The 17,670-nt window shown below is 39.7% G+C and overlaps 1 long non-coding RNA gene across 4 annotated transcripts; it reads left to right on the top strand.

The window, feature by feature from the left end:
- The first annotated feature begins 534 nt into the window (after nt 1–534).
- LOC121879872 lies at nt 535–16,534 on the top strand. 4 transcript variants are annotated; one of them, XR_006091455.1, is made up of 5 exons: nt 535–637; nt 7,217–7,344; nt 10,425–10,560; nt 15,647–15,833; nt 16,447–16,534. It is a non-coding gene; the product is annotated as an uncharacterized LOC121879872 (long non-coding RNA). The 4 variants fall into 4 exon arrangements; XR_006091453.1 differs by lacking the exon at nt 535–637 and adding an exon at nt 4,139–4,281; XR_006091456.1 differs by lacking the exon at nt 10,425–10,560 and having other exon boundaries at nt 619–637.
- The last annotated feature ends 1,136 nt before the right edge of the window (nt 16,535–17,670 follow it).

The raw sequence follows: 17,670 nt of genomic DNA, 5'->3' as shown, positions 1-17,670 counted from the left end.
TTTTCCCTCTGACCTGACTACCGACCGCTGCGGTGCTTTTGTAAAGATTAGTAGGGTCATTACCTATACTTGACCTCTGTGGACTTGTTCTCACCCTCCTCTGTATATATATAACTTGTTCTGCACTTCTATTTTAGTCTGTACTCACCCCTGAGGCTTGTTTTGTCAGTATATGGCATAAGACAAGAGATAAGGAACAAAAGGAATATGTTCTTATGTTCTTATGAAACAAGAATGAAGCTTAATAGAGACGGAAAGGAAGGAACAAATATATAAAATACAGAAATTTGGGGAAATATATAGTATGATAAGTTATTTAAGTATAACAATAATGCCAAGATGTACGATATGCTTGTATCTTATATGTAATGAATGTTTAAAATAAAACCACGAACATATCAAAATATATTCAAATAAAAATAAACCAATTAAGTTAGATATAATCAATATTAGTATAGACATAATTAAATTAAACTTATATTAGATTTATTATATTGTGACGGTTAATTTATATTAAGGGAAAAATATAAATAATTTTATTTGATAGTCGCTTCTGGCAACATTGTGTTACTGACGTCAGCATCACAACAAAGCTTCTGCCTACAGTATACAACTGAGACGCCCCATAAAGATTACTGTGAGTATAATAATTCCTCAATGTAGGACTAACAACCTTAAATATACATAAACCTTAAACCTTATACTCTGGAAGAGGCTGTGACTCCGGCTCAATAGCCTCTTCTCTACTGGCTGCGTGTGGCTGATATTTGTGTCCTATAATTATATACTTGTTCTTGATTATTCCAGTATTTATCTAATTTTGCTTCAAACTTCACTACCCACTCAGGTAAGCCATTAACAACCTTGTGAGATTTAGCCTTGCTCTTGTGTTGCCCCGGGTAGTGCCAGCCACACTGTGTCCATGGGGTCTTCTGTACGCCAGTGTCGGTAACTGTAATTTCCTTAGTCTTTCCTCATAAGGTAAATCCTTGATATGTGGTACTAATTTGGTAGCCCTCCTCTGTACATTCTCTACTGCTTCAATATCCTTAATGAGATATGGGCACCAAATTTGATTAGCATACTCAAGGTGTGGCCTAACCAGAGCAGTGTACAGAGCCTTGAATACAGGTGCATCCAGGTGAACAAAAGTTCTTCTAATAATGCCCACTATTTTATTAGCCTTGATGATTTTCTCAGCTAGATGGTCAGAGAACGTCAGCTTATCATCGATGACTACCCCTATATCCTTCTCTACAGTGGTCATCTTGATCGTGGTGTACATATGATATCCCTGGTCAGCAACTTTTGTTCTTCCTATCCTCATGTATTTACTTTTTTCTGGATGAAAGTTCAGCATCCACTTCTCAGTCCAACTCCTGATCCCATCCAGGTCCTCTTGCAGCATGTCACAATCCTCATCTCGTTCTATTTTCCTAAAAATCTTTGTGTAGTCCGCATATAGATATACCTCACTGTCGTGTGTAATTGCCTCAGGCAGGTCATTGATGAAAGGGACAAACAGCAGGGGGCCGAGGACAGAACCCTGAGGGACCCCACTAGTGACCTCTCTCCAGTCAGATACTTCTCCATTTACCACAACTCTCTGTTTTCTCTTAGTTAAAAAATTCCTTACCCAATCAAGATATTTTCCATCAATGCAATAACTAGATACTTTTTCTAATAGTCTTTTGTGGGGTACTCTATCAAAAGCTTTCATGAAGTCACAATACACTATGTCCACAGCCTGAATGTCATCGATAATTTCCGTTCACCTGTCTAGTACCCTAATCAACTGTAGGACTGTTGACCTGCTGGAAATGAAGCCAAACTGTTTATTACTAAACAATCCATATTTTTTCAAATGGGATATCATCTCTTCCCGTGATATTGGCTCCAATAATTTACAGATTACACTAGTTAGACTGACTGGCCTGTAGTTTCCTGGTTCACTTTTACTTCCCTTCTTATAGATAGCTGTGATATATGCAATACGCCAGTCCTCGGGTATATTTCCTTCTTGAAAAGAGCTTTCTAAGAAGATCCTCAGAGGCTGAAGTAGTTCCTCCATCATCTCCTTAATGACTCTTGGATGTAACCCATCTGGACTGGGAGACTTCTGTCTTTTCAATTTTTGAATCACCTTTCTTATTTTGCCCTCGGTTATCTCCAGGTGTTGAAAAGCTGGCACGTCTTTCTTGTTGGCTGTTGGTATCCCCCTATCTGGTTCCTTGATTAAAACTTGTGACAATTGCTCTGAGAGTACATCTGCCTTTTCTTGATCATTCACAGTCTTCTGTACTTTTTTCTCATCCTTGTAAAGATCTGCAATTCTAGCTTTTGTTCTTGTTTCTGTCTGTACATACTTCCAGAACACTTTTGGATTTGCCTTCTTTTCTTTTACTTTTATCCTCTTCGCTACTGATCGGCTTGTTAGCCGCTTGGGCGATCGGTCACGTCTCTGATTACTTTTCCTTTTCATTTATCTTCTTCACCAAAAGGTCGGCTCGCTAGCCGCCCGGGCGATCGGTCACGTCTCTGTCACGCACTGTTGGCAAATACTGGGCATGCACCGGCTCCTAAATGTACCTGAACCCGCTCCAGTGTTGGTCAAGTCTTGTCTTGAAAGAGCTCACACTCGGTGCCATCACAACACTCTCTGGTAGATTGTTCCAAGAGTTACTGTGGAGTTTCAATATTTCATGGGTTAAATACCAGAAGGCATTGTGAATTGTCAAATCACGAATTATATTTTAATTGATTTAAATGGAAATAATTAGTTTGATTCCAGTAGCCAAGAAACACTGAAATACCCATAAACTTTTCCAAAACTGCTTTAATAAACACTAAACATCATACATAATACATTAAAAAATGCAGTAACTTCCAAGCCTTTTCAAGTCTCCAACTACAACCTTTATACCTCTTTCCGTTCTAAGGTAGGTGTATGGGCCTACTGCAACACACGTACACCTTTAGCTCGACTCACGGATCTTGAATCTTCTCTTTATGATGTCATCTGGCTCTAAATATCTCTTACCAACCATGACTATTTTTCTTTGTTTCCTATACTGTTCTCCCAACTCTACCAACTATTTAGAACTTTGACTATCTCACTTCTTGCCATGAGTCGTTGCTATCCACACTCCCCAACACCGAAATCCTCTACCTAGGGGATTTCAATGTACATCACAGAGAGTTGCTTGGCTCTGCAAGGGATGACCCAGGTGGAGCTGAGGCTCTCTCTTTTTCCTTACTTAATAATCTGGAACAAATAATTAAACACCATACACGTGTTCCTGATTGACACGATCAACTTACTAACATTCTTGATATTTGTTTTACCCCTCTCACTATTCATGCTCAATTTCTGCTCCCTTAGGGTCTTCTCATCACAATCTTATTTCTATTAAATCAGACTAGGTACGACCACATCCCCCACCCCCCTCTAAATGCCAACTATGGCACGATCAGAGGGCAATCTGGCAACCCTTGCGAGAATTCTTCTCTGACTTTCCTTGGGATGAATGTTGCTTTTCCACTCGGGACGCTTTGGTATGTGCTGACAGTATCACTGGGGTTATACAGGGTGGTGTGAGTGCATTTATCCCATCTTCTGCCAAAACTTCACCTTCTCACAATGGCCCAAGAACTGTTTCTTCATCCAGTTGGGACTTGTGATATGCCTCCTTACTGTTGGTATGATCTAGGTGCATGCTCTTACACTTTGTGGTATTGAATCTTAACAGCCATTTCTTCGACCACTCAAAGCTGACAGAGACTTTCTGTAGTTTGTCAGATATGTTTTAGATTATAAATCATAGAATGATGTATTTATTCTCTATCGTCCGTACAGCATGGAAAACACACAACAGCTAGACGATCACATGTTTTTGTTGTACTGTATTGGGGCAGGTTAGGTTAGGTTAGGTTTGGATAGTTTAGTCAGAAAGAAGGTCATCTTGGTAACTATCATTGTGTAGTCTGCCCGCCACGCATGCGCATTAGGCTGCTGTACCAATTGACATCGAGGTTAAGCATACGGCTGCCCAATTATTATGGTCACGACACTACAAAGGGAGATTTCAGCAGTGCAGTACGACAGTATCCTCGCCAGCCCTGGCAGCAACTATGTCAGCTGAGACACGAGAGAAACCTTTCACTAAGGCACCAGTTGATTCTACCTGTCTGGGCAGTTTATTGTGAAGGTGGTGTGATGGAAGTGATAAAGGATTATTTCTCCGCTGTTGCACCATACAAGATCAAGTCGATGGAGTTAAGGTTTGTTGGAAGGCGCACTCGAGACGTATCTTGTCTGTATCTCAGAATGGTGAAAGATTTTTCACGTAAGAATGATGATACTGTAGTGAGTTACAATAGCTCATGTGGACAAGGGAGTGTGGAGGGCTAATGTGTGCTCACAAGGTACGCCCACTCCAGGTGATTGGCAACAGGTTGTGAGGCGGAGGAACGACGATCACCATTTGCATCTATAAATGTTTACCCACAAGAGAATAATAGACGGAAAACAATGTTGCTGATACGCATACGACACGATCTCTAACGACATTAATATTAAATTGGTTAACTCCTGTGTTGGCACTGTGTCGTCATAGTGGGACTGACTGTATGTATGTGGTTGTGTTGGCTAGTAAGTGGTAGCATTGACTAGCTATGTGGTAATATGAGGTAGTATTAACTGGCTATGTGGTAATATGAGGTAGTGGTTAGTATGTGGGAGTATTGACTAGGTATGTGGTAGTATTGGCTAGCTTTATGGTAATAGGTAGTATTTGCTAGCAATGTGGTAATATGAGGTAGTATTGACTAGCTATGTGGTTAGCACATGTATTGAATTAGTATTTGTTATAAGAAGTACCATTTTTGTCATTTTCACAATTGACTTTCTGATATGACCAAAATGTAAGGTGATATTAACATGGAGGGGGGTGGGGGGTCAAGGAAGCAACAAGTATGAGAGAGAGCGAGTGTTGACTAGTGATGAGGCTATTTGTTGGCAGTGGGAAGGTCTTTAGAATGTTAAACCATTTCTTAACTAGGGCTCTACACATCACTTGGTGCCTTTATTTATTTGTTTTACAATGAGTCTATTCATTACTTAGTGGTGATACCTCCTTCATTGTTGTAAAGTGATGGCTTGTGTATTGAACATAACACAGTACAGTACTTGTGTATAGTTAAGTTAGGTAAGTGATTGTTTGTACTGTATTACACTACAGTACTGTATATGATCCTCACTTTATACTGGAACGTTTGAGTTTTACAAATAAAATATATATCATATTACAATTATCTTCACTCAGCATCAAACACACACATTCTTTCTTACTTACTTCTAGTATCTTTTGTTTTTATAGCTATAACTTATTGGAAATTGGTATAGAGAGGACGGGGAGGGGGGTAAAGAAACTATTATAACAGCCAAACTACTGTATGTCTACAATAGTTTAGTTTAGGTAAGTGATTATGTTCTTTATCGACCCTGTACTTAGAAGTAACCCCCCCCCCCAAAATGCAATTACAGTATGGGGTAAACGTGATGTTGGCTCGCACTAGGATGGAGGTGAGAAGGGAAACTCAGCTATGGCGTTTTCTGTATACATATACAGTGCAGTACTAGGGAGTTGCTGTGTGGTGAGGAGCTTGATGAGAGGAGGTCTTGTCTGTTTGAGAGCGTTCAGTAGAATCCTTTTCACGGCGAGGCTGTGAGCTTATATACACGTCCACTGGAAGTAAGCGTCGCTGGTGGCCGACCCCCTGCGAGGCTAGACGGCTAGGCTTGTCAGAGAAACATCGCCGTGGGATCGGCTGATCGGTGACTAATGGCAGTGGCAGTTGTAGGGGAGAGTATCCACTACAACAGCATTGTATACAGTATACTGTATAATTCTGATGATCATAATTACTTCACCATTATTCCCCCTTCCCAAAATCTCCCGGAGGTTTTCTGTAATAAGAAATACCCAAGCACTTTCTTTACCTCGTGTGTGTGTGTGTAAAATAATTAACATAATAATAATTAACAGTTTATTGAAAAAGCTCTGCAGCCCGAAGGCTGAAAAATTACATTGAACATAAATGACTTATAACGTACAAAGACATGGGGGAGTTAACAAAAGCCTTCATTAGAGAAAGGAAAAGGAACATACAGTGAACATACAAATTAATGTTTACAGTTGAGGTCATGTGTGTACATGTCACCATCCATCCAGCTTAATGGTACTACTCTCTATATCTATAATGTTACCCACTTTCAGTATCTCGGCCCTCACCTGTCCACCACCGCGGATATCGATGAAAAGATTCAACATCGAATCACATGTGCATCTCAAGCCTTTGGCAGGCTCCGTACCCGTGTCTTCAGCTGTAGGGAGCTGAAATGATCTACAAAGCTGCATGTATATCGAGCAGTGGTCCTCCCCGCCCTGCTATATGGCAGTGAGACATGGGTCACATTCAGGAGGCACCTCAAGGCACTTGAAAGCTTTCACCAAAGTAGTCTACGTTCTATCCACAGAGTTTGCTGGGAAGACAAGAGAACAAATGCCAGCATTCATGAACAACTACATAGGACTGGCCATGCTACCAACATGGATGACAGTAGACTGCCAAAACAGTTACTTTACAGTCATCTAACGAATAGTAAACGTAACGCCAGTGGGTAACTGAAAAGGTATAAGGATAGTCTTAAAACAAACCTGAAAAAGTGCCAAATTGACCCCCTCACCTGGGAGACGATTACCTCACACCATAACGCTTGGAGGAACACCACATGAGAAGGTGTCAATACAGTACTTTGAGTTAGCACGACTGCAAACAGAAGCAGTCAAGCACCAACGCTGGAAAGATATTGCCACTGCCCCTCCCGCACTAGATGTAGTCCCTAACATGTGCAACATCTGTAAACCACCCTGCCAGTCCCGTATCGGCCTCTTTCGTCACCTCAGAACTCGCCAACGAAGGTGACATCCCTAACAACTCATATCACTGTATCATAGCTGGATGATCGTCATACTCGATTCCGAGTGACAGCAAAGTAGTAATAGTAGGGTGGGTGGGGGTGTAGCATGAGGGGAAAGCTTTTGAAGAGTGAACGAAAATGTATGAAGATCATCAACATGAGCGTTAATCTTATTGTTTTTATGTAGAACATATAGTAAGTTTTAGGTAATGAATGACATGTTTACTGTTGCAGGTTGTGATGCGTGGTGAGAGTGGTGAAGCCTTTGTGGGTGGTGGTGGTGGTGTGGGTGTAGCGAGCGATGAGGTGGCCAGTGGCCACACGTGACGGCAGGGAGCCGAAGGACTACACAACAGAGACGGGTAAATGTACCGTATAGCCGTTGATTCATATCCCAAGGTTTACACCGAGACTTCCCAAGCTTCATCATAAAAGGTCCTTTACATTGGTCACAGATAATTTTTCTTAGGCCAGGTGTAAAGAGAGAACATGAGAGTACTGCAGTAGTTAATGTGTTATTAAGTCGGGACTATAGATTATGATCAGGGATTAACTCTGTCACTCTTATTAGGTCAGGTAAGGTTGTGGGAAAATGGGCAGGCCATGTGAAATCTGATTAGGTTTGGTATATTTGCATGAGGCAACTGACCCAAGACTTGACTTGACAAGTTAGTCCCATACTGTTGCCTTGTAATAGAGCCTAAGGTGGGGCTAAATTTTTCTCCAAATGGCAGAATTTCAGACCAACAGTGAGACGAGGGTGAATTTTAAAGTCTTTTGACTACATCACAAAGTGTTTGATGAGCTTATCAAAGAGGCCGTGGTTAAAATAGAGCTCTCATGGTGCTTGTACAACCTTTGCCTGTGAGGCATAATTTTCCTCAATGATGTATATATACAAGATATAATTATCAATGTTAGTACAGTACTGCCAGATCTGGGGTCACTAATTCTAAGGAGAAATACTTAACTCTAGTCTTAATTTCTAAGGGTCGCTGCAACCAGACCCCTCTGGACACTATGTAGCTCGTCAGGTAGCGTGCAGAGTGGACCAAGCATTGGGTTAGGTTTTTCATTGACCAAATCGATAAGGGGAAAGAAGGGTGAAACCATAACATGTCTTAACTAATTTATTCCTGATAAAATATATGGTAACAAAAAATACAATTGAGCTGGCCTTCCTCAGAAGAACAACGATGATTTTCGTTACCCTGCTTACAATATCACTCAACACTTCGGACTGCTCCACCTGTATGGAATATAGCACCTTAGGTCATCATACATAGTAACACCATCTCACCTCCCTGTAGCAACATCTCAACACACCTGTGACACTCCACACCTGCAAGCATGGGACTCCTTGTAATTTCTAGGTATACATATCAGGCACCTCGTTTGCACACCGCCCTCGGTGGGTAGAGACGAGGGCTACACCAAGAGACATACCAGTACTATTTCTACTCCTGGTATTATAGGTCGCTCCAAGTGACGACCGCGGAGTTTCTCACACGTTTCCTTATTTGTTCCTACTCATTTGGAGTGGTGTACTGGGAATCCACAGGTTCACAGTGGATTGGCATAGCTGGGAGTAGTCACCACCTGGTGGGACGCTCACAGGGATAATGGCCGCCACCCAGCAAGGCACTCCGACCGCATGGGACCTGAGGTGAGGATAGAATGTAGGACACTGAGAAATAATGCCTGATGGGCGGTTATCCCACACCCTAACACATTACTATTTCACTTATGCATCAGGCAAAGCTTTAAACTGTAATAACTGCTATATAAGCCTTTTTTACAGGGCGGGATGTAGCCCGATAGAGGACACAGACCTGAGGGCACAGTAGAATGGAGGACACTGAGGGCAGTGCCCCGCCACTCATCACCGCGTAGGCCTACAGTTTCCAATCTTTAATTTTTACTTTTATTTCTTACGGTTCTCACATGAACACCTTCCTGTATATTGTAACCTCATGCCTTATAAACACATATTTTAATCCTAAATTACACACTAAGGTAAGGTTCTGGTTTGCTAGTTCGTGGGTAAATTCATTGGGTTATAATATCAACGCAGCACACTTGAGGCGGGTACAAAGGACGCTACCTTGAAACAAAAGCCGAATGTTCATGGCGTGGGTACATCCATTTCACTTAAAACTGTAATTAGGGATCCTCCTCTTACACATTGCACTATTTGAACACAGACATAAGATTCTCTGATCACTATACATGTATTAAGTTCACACCGATGTATACAAGATATTTCCTTTCAGGTATAGTTTCTGGGTCACTTCCAACACCTCACATAGTTCTGATACATTTATCCTTTTTCCATATCATTGTTCTCATGTATTTTCATATGATATTTGTGGAAGTTATGTTCGCTACACGTTCACAGACGTAAATAGTATGACCTTCAAACCATGATCCACACCTAGTCCTACAGTACACTAGTCCGGTTCAATTGGACTTTTCCAATCATCTTATGGATACCCTGAGTTCTCCTTAATGCTATGAATACATACAATTAATATTCTATAACTGTACCTGGGTACAATACAACACATGATTCAGCAACATTGAGTAGGTGAGTTATCCTTTATCAATGTTTCCCGTTCTCTGAGATTCTACAAGCGCGGTGGATTTGAATGTTTTGTAGCGTAATATGAATTAAAGTTTATTTTTTGGAATGACAATGATGTGCGCAGTACAATGAGTGTGACCCTCTCCCTCACTGACACCCACTCAGAAGACACCTTAGTTGCAGCCTCTCATTGGTAGCTTCTCAGTTGCTGATATTCCTTCTTATTAATGGTAATCATATTTTGTGTAGCTACTTAGCTACTATACAGTATTTGTATGAGAACATTCTGTGTCTCCTGTTATTATGTACATACTGTAAATATTTTCATCCCTAATAATTTTAACTATCACTTTTTGTTGCAGTCTACTGTACATCTTTGCTGTTAATATTGAATATTATTTCATTTTCGTTGAGCTTGTACTTAGGTAATGTAAATGTAGGCGGGTAGTGTTTGATTATCTTGGGGAGTTGTGACCATACCTTACCAGCTGTTCCCACCATGTGGGTTGGCATTAGGGAGAGAAGCCATCCATAAAACATTGCTGTAACATGTCTAATGGGTCACCAGAGCTGTACCCATCCCCTGGTCTCTGCCATATTTTATGGGCTGGTGCCCTGGATGTGTGGTGGTGAGTGGGTTGGGGGGGGGGAGGGGGACAGTGTCTTGATTTTGCCCAACAGCTCCCATCGGGTAATCACGGCTAACCCACACAAGTGTGGAAACCATCCATAAAAAAATGATGATGAATTATCCATCAGTAGTTCCTTTATAATCCTGGATCTTTACTACACTGGTGGTACAACCTGGCCAGGTTATATCATGTAACACAAGCTGCAATATCAGCGTTGGTTTTTCAGTGGAATTCACAACCAGTCCTCTCGCCTTGAAGACTGACAGACTGAAATGTAATGGAGTGTGTTTTGTGGAGTTTAGAGGAGGTGATGGAAGGTCTTCAGTCAGCAACTTACTTACTTACTCCAACATATAAACCAGGTGTGTTAGTGTCTTCTGTATCATAATAATCATGAGTATAGTACATCAGAGGCTGATAGAGATATATGGTACAGTGCCAATAGTATAGTTTTCTCTTATATTTAACATGCTATAGCTACCAAAGTATAGAACGACTTCACCCAAATGAAATTTAAGTAGATTTTTTTTCTTTTGTGACTTGATAGAAATCGTTAATTAGACAAAGCATAAATGATTACATCAGTCAGTTCTCTCATCCTTCAGTTTCAATTAAGTATTTGAACAGATAAAAAGATAATAAAGCATTTGTGTGGCTGGTGTTGCTGGGGGGGGGGGGGCTAGCTACACAACTAAAGCTGCATAGTTGGGGAGTTGGGTAAACTATGGGTCACACTACAGTACAGTACTCTACTGACACAGGCTGAAAAGTGTAATACAGTTGCTCCTCTACTGATGAACGAGTTACGTTCTTGAGGCTTGTTTGTAAGTCCAACTTTACTCCCGTAGATACCAAACATATTGTAAAAAATTAAAAGATTATGTATATTTAGTAGAGCTATACCCTTTAATACAGCCTTAAAACCTGGCTCACTCTTCTCCTCTTAGGTAATGTTTGTTTCACCTGGAATTTTCTTCAGAATAATCCAGTCTCATCCACATTAAACACCTGTTGTGGCAGGTAACCCCCTTCAGTGATGATGTTTGTATCTCTGAAAGTTTGTAAGTTGAACATTCTTAAGTAGAGGAGCACCTGTACTGTAGGTGTAGGGGAGAGTCACTGGATAATGATAAAGATTTCAGCTGTTTGGAAGTGATGATTGTTTAGAATAGTGTGATGGAAAGTGAAACTAGGCTGAGAACAATGGATGAATGGGAAGTATCATTAAAGTAGAAAATGTAAACCTGGTCTTGGGATGGAGCAGAATGTTCTTCACTTCAAGCCACATAGAGTAGATGAGTTATATGAAGTTACCAGAATGGAAGGGGTAAGAAATGTTGAAGCATTTGGAATGGTTGAGAAAGCAAAGGGTGTAAATTGTGCAGTTGTGGAATGGGTTGACTGAGATGGTATGGACTAGTGAGAAGGATCCAAGAGTAAAGATGGTATGGCAGGTGTGTTGGGTAAATGGAGAATGTCTACACCATAGTTGAGAAAGGTGAAACAATATATTAAGGGGAAGGGATAAGGAAGATGTGCTGGGATAGGGCAGCCTGAAGGCTTTTTTGTAAGTTAGCCAGGAACTCTTTGAGGTGGTGAGACATCATTGATAAGAGGAATGCACAGCATACCCAAATTATTGTAAAGATACAGTGTACAAGACACCAAAGTTAAAAAGATATAAAGATATACAGTTGAGTCTGGTTTTACGGGGTTTTGGTTAACGCGTTTGGTCATTTACACGGTGCCTTGCCAGAATGAAATGCTTTAATTACGCGGTAAATTTGGTCATTTACGCGGGAAGCAGCGCAGGCAGGGTGCGCACAAGGTCGCCCAGTCATCAAAACATTACCCAGTTTTTCACCCGCCACCCACCACAGCCGGCCCAAGTCATTGATAGTGATAATTATGGTGAGGATATGGACTTATATGGACTTTGGGGAGTTTGACAAAGAGGCCCTGCAAGCCTCTGTGGTGGATAGTGATACAATTGATACAAGTGATACAGGTGAGGGCCAATAATCTGCCCTCTGCCTCGGAACCAACCGCCTATCCCCGTGTGCCCAGCCATCTTTTCTATTAATGTAAGTGTTAGAAAACCTAATATTATTGATATTTCTCTTAATTATTAATTGTTTGTGCATACCATCATAAAGTTAAGATAATATTTTTACTACAACATAGTTGTGTGTCGTCAAAAAGTGGAGTTGGGGGTCGGCCCAGACTCTATTTCAATTAATCCCATATGTTATGATATTCACTTTACGCGTTCCTCACTTTCCACGGCACCCTGTGGGTTACATTAACCTCGTAAAGTGAGGATTGACTGTAATAGTTGTGAGGACATTTTGGACAAGGTAAGAGACTTGCTGTGTGTTGGTCTGCTGGCAGGAGCAACAGGTAGGCACGGCTTATAGCACTATTTTACCCTCACTTATATATCAAATTATTGTATGGCAATAATTATTATTCAATATATTTATGAATGGTTTTACTGTATAAATTTGTTTCAATTTGACTAACAAATTATAAATATAATATAATATTTTGAAGGGTTCTAAAATAAAACAAAGTTCTTCTGGCCCCAGAATATACTACATATTATTTTATTGATAACTTTAAACTATTGTAACACAATCGACCAAGTAGAGATAGGAACACGTAAAATTAATGATAAGGAAGATAGAACATGATTAAATAATAAATCTATTTATTAAGAAAACCAACAGCTCAACGTTTAACAGTTATGATACAGTTTAGGTATCAGGTATAGACTAAAAAATGTTTATCTAACCTAACCCAATTCAACCTACATCATTATATGTCAATAAGAGAAGTGGGACATCTTGGAGTATCAGAAGATAATAATGGAGATAATGATTAAGCATTTAACATTTAAGTTATTATGTAATGACTAGTGTAATAATGCCCACAGCCATCCTGTCCATAATCCCATTAAAATCGTAGTAAAATCATAGACGTTCTCCGCAGCTAACGGTCAAATACCCTTTGGATATTTGCCCAGCCAGCACAGTCAAATAACACCTTCATAACTTGTACTGAGCCACTATTGGGTAGTGGTGGTGGAGTCACTTAGTACCAGAGTACTGTGTTTATATTTGATTCATATTATCCACTAATAATGTCATATATGGCAGAGTCGTTAATAAATAATCTTGGCCCTCTTGATCGTTGAACAGGCCCCCCCACTCGGCTATAAATCTGACAATGGGTCTTGCAGATAATTTACGATTTGATAAACAGCAACGCCAACAAGAAGTCATAACTAGGGAGGGAAAATAAAATATAAGAACATAAGTTTCACTCATTAACCAATACTACTCAAAAGAAATTGGAAATGTATTTAAACTCATTATGGGATTTGATTCCAATAATATAATTCTCATAATTTATAATGTGCATAGAATAGGTTTAAGATCCTACTTAACCAAACGAAAAAATAAATAAGGGATTTGTGGAGATAATAGACTCATGAATCTGGATAGTAAAGCCTAAAAGAAAAAAACACAATCAATTTTATATACCGGTATATGGTAATAAAACCACCAATGTGAGGCTCTGTCATTTATTGACAAGTTAAGTACAGTATTACCGGAGTCAGTGTTTATTGGTTTAAGAGCGGACAACAACACAGGCTGCCACGTCATATTTTTTGGTAGATTGTTTACAGTAAATAGTTAATTTCTCTGTGTCAAAGAGCGTGGAGACATCATTTTAGTGTCACATGATCAGTTCTTCACCGTGTTTTACCCCGTACTCTCCGTCATCTTCCATGTCCTGCCCATTACAGGTGATTTATGTTCATAGAGAAGAGATAAAAAAATACTGGTATTTATAATTAAAATAAAAAGTTGTGTTAATTTTTATTAGTTAATATGATATTATGTCATTTGTTGCCACCCAAAATTTTTTGATAATTTTATGGTTGCAATCAGTAGTTTTGATCATTCTAAAACACTTTTCTTCTATGGCATTTCTGTCACAAATTAAGTTCTGTATAAGTGAGATATTTTACATTTTAGTTGCTGGTTTGTTAACCAATCAGATCTTGGCATAGTCCATCTGTTAGGCTAGTATGGTTTAGATTAGGTTATATATTCTATACTGGTGCAATCAATACAGTATACTTATATACTAATGCAAATTAATTACATACACTGTACACTCTTGTCCTATATGTAAATAGGAAATGTCAAATTTTCCCCTAAAATCAAAACTTTTTAATTTCTAAATTTGTACCAAAAAATTGCAAACAATAGAATCAAATCTATATAACATTTTACATCCATCAAGCATAATTTCAACTTCCAAATGCTTGGTGGTAACAAGTGAAATTTTACCATTAATACTACATCATCCACAGAACAACTGTGGATAATATGAATCAAATATAAACACAGTACTGTGGTACTAAGGGACTCCACCACCACAAGTTATGAAGGTGTTATTTGACTGTGCTGGCTGGCCAAATATCCAAAGGGTATTTGACCGTTAGCTGCGGAGATTGTCTATGATTTTAATGGGATTGTGGACAGTGGGCATTATTACACTGCTTAATCATTATCTCCCTTGTGATACTCCACTTCTCTTATGGACATATAATTGGGTTAGGTTAGATAAACATTTTTTAGTCTATACCTAAACTGTTAAACGTTGGTTAATTTAATCATGTTCTATCTTCCTTTACGTGTTACAATAATATGGGGCCACAACAACCTTAGAGATATTATATTATATTAATAATTGATACAGTAAAACCATTGGTAAATAATAATTATTGACATGATATATAAGTGAGGGTAAAATAGTGCTATAAGCCGTGCCTACACAGCAAGTCTCTCACAACTATTATAAGGCTCTCTCTCACCCCTGCACACTTATCATTCACACTAAAACACAAATGAGTCCTCACAACACAATATTACACCAACACAAACCAATTTTCTTCACAATATTTTTCGATGCTGTGTTTGCATGGAGGAGGGCATGGCACACCACACCCTTCTTCCCAACCACACACTCTTCCTCCCATCCACACCCTCTTCCTCCCATCCACACCCTCTTCCTCCCATGCACATCCTCTTCCTCCCATCCACATCCTCCCATCCACAAACACTACCTCCCATCCACACACCCAAAAGGTTGGGTGGATGGGAAGGGAGTTGGGATGGGTAGGTATGTGAGTTGGGTTGGAGGGGAGGTGGTGTAGGAGGAGGGTTGGGTGGGAGGGAGGGAGGGAGGGTGGGTGGGGTGTTTGGGAGGGAGTGTTGGGTATAAGGAAAGGTGTGAGAGAGGGTGAGTGTATGGATGGGAGTGAGGGTGTGTGTGGGAGGTCCTCCCATACACACACACCCTCACTCTCTCACACACCCAACCTCCCACCTTTAATGTGTGTGGATGGGACTAAGGTTTTCTCATTTCTTTCAGATTGTGCGCCTCCGAGGTGAACGTCTGACTGGTCAAGAACGCCTCCAAACAGGTAAAGTACTTATGACAATATATAATGTCTATATGCAAGTATTTATGAATGTTATGTTTTAAAGTTTTTTGTATTCCAGGTTTGTTTGTGTGGCTGACTGGACCTACTACAAGGTGCTTCTTGGAGGTAATAAAGGTAAAGTTTTTCAAGTTATAGTTGATAGCACTAACAGCACCGTAGTTAGACGTAGAATGCACAGTAGTAACTCCGCCTTGTTCAGTCGAACATGCCGGTCCCAAGCCCAGATAAAGGAAGAGGGCTACTGCAGTGTTGTATCTACCATCGCCACCTAACAAACTTACATTATAAATTGTTCTGAAAAAGGTAATATGTTCTGTCAGCAACATAGAAAAAAATTACATATGTACTGAACATTGTGTACTATGTTTTTATATCTTTGTAGATAGGTAATACAAAATAAAGAATTGAATATACAGTATATTTTTTATTTTCATATGTATACACTACACATTTATTGCAATATACAATAACAGTCCAGAAGCTGATACAGAAATACAAAATATCCTTGGTCATATAGCCTGGTTTTATACCTGCACTGTCTAGGTACAGTATATATCAATTTACTGGCTATTCCTGCAGTCTTATGTTCTTAAACCTACATTACCAAATATTAGCACAGAAGAAAATCAGAGAAAACTTGTAATGATTGGCAACATCACTAGATATCTTTCTCCCGTGTCCCAAGAAATCACATTACAGTACCACTACCATTATTATTTCTCGGCAGATACATCAGTGATGGTGAGTCCGTCACATTACCAGCGGTTGTGGATTTCTCAATTCAACCTTTATATTGCAGACTCCACATAAGGCGAGTTTATTTCACTAGACCTTAAGGTTTTATAAAGTATCTTGTCAGGTTTTGGTCCTACACAAAATTTAGCTTTAGATAATAATGGAAGTCTTGTACTTTGTGAATAATTTTGGCCAGGCACAGTACAGATATATTTCTAAATTTATCCAAGTTACCAAGTCTTTAGGGAGCGGGGTGGTGGGGGGAGAGGAGAGGGGGGTTCATAAGTTGTTTATTACAATTTTACAAGATTTTTTCTTCTATATTTTCAGGTAAAACACTTCCATTCAGCAATTGGTGTGCAGTGTCCAGATTGTCAACATTTAGTAAGTAAAATTCTTACTGTACTTTACTTTCATTTACTGTATATACACAATACTTTCAAATTAATAGCATGTATGCAATAAAAAATGTTCTTTACTGTCATGGCCGATAAATTTCAAAATGAACACGAGACGCCCGTTCTCTCGGTAAGGTTGTCAAAATTTGGTCCGAGGCGTCGGTAACTTAGATGCATTATTTGTGCCATCTGTGGGTATCTAGTAGTTTTGATTACATGTACCCAATAGGGCAACACATGGGCATTAGTTTGTAACAGTTATACGTACAATGAATGGCACTTTGATGTCAATTGGTGATAATTATATGTAATTAATGTATATATCATGTTCTAAGTTACCCAGAAGCCATCATGTGGGTGTATCCAAGTTGATCACTTTAGTTCATGTTTCAGGTATAGTTTACAGTTCTACTGTACCTGTGGTTTATTTAGATCATTATCATTCAACTTCGGAATATGAAACGTAAAGTTCATTCAATATTTATGTATTTATTTATTTATTTTGTTATACACAGACATTGTAGGAGTACAAACCATTACAAACACCTCCCAGTGCAAGTGCCTCTACCACTACAAATGCCTCTACCACTACAAACGCCTCCCCCGGTACAAACGCCTCCCCCGGTACAAACGCCTCCCCCGGTACAAACGCCTCCCCCGGTACAAACGCCTCCCCCGGTACAAACGCCTCCCCCTGGTACAAACGCCTCCCCCGGTACAAACGCCATCCCTCAACAAGCCACCAGAGGCCTTCTCACACTGAACAACAATTACATATTACACTTAATTTTACAAACCACTAAGAGAAATGGATCCAT

The sequence above is a fragment of the Homarus americanus genome, unplaced genomic scaffold (assembly GCF_018991925.1).
Source record: "Homarus americanus isolate GMGI-L3 unplaced genomic scaffold, GMGI_Hamer_2.0 scaffold21084, whole genome shotgun sequence".
NCBI lineage: Eukaryota > Metazoa > Arthropoda > Malacostraca > Decapoda > Nephropidae > Homarus > Homarus americanus.
The sequence above is the reverse complement of the archived record's forward strand: the minus strand, read 5'-3'. Positions and strand labels throughout refer to the sequence as shown.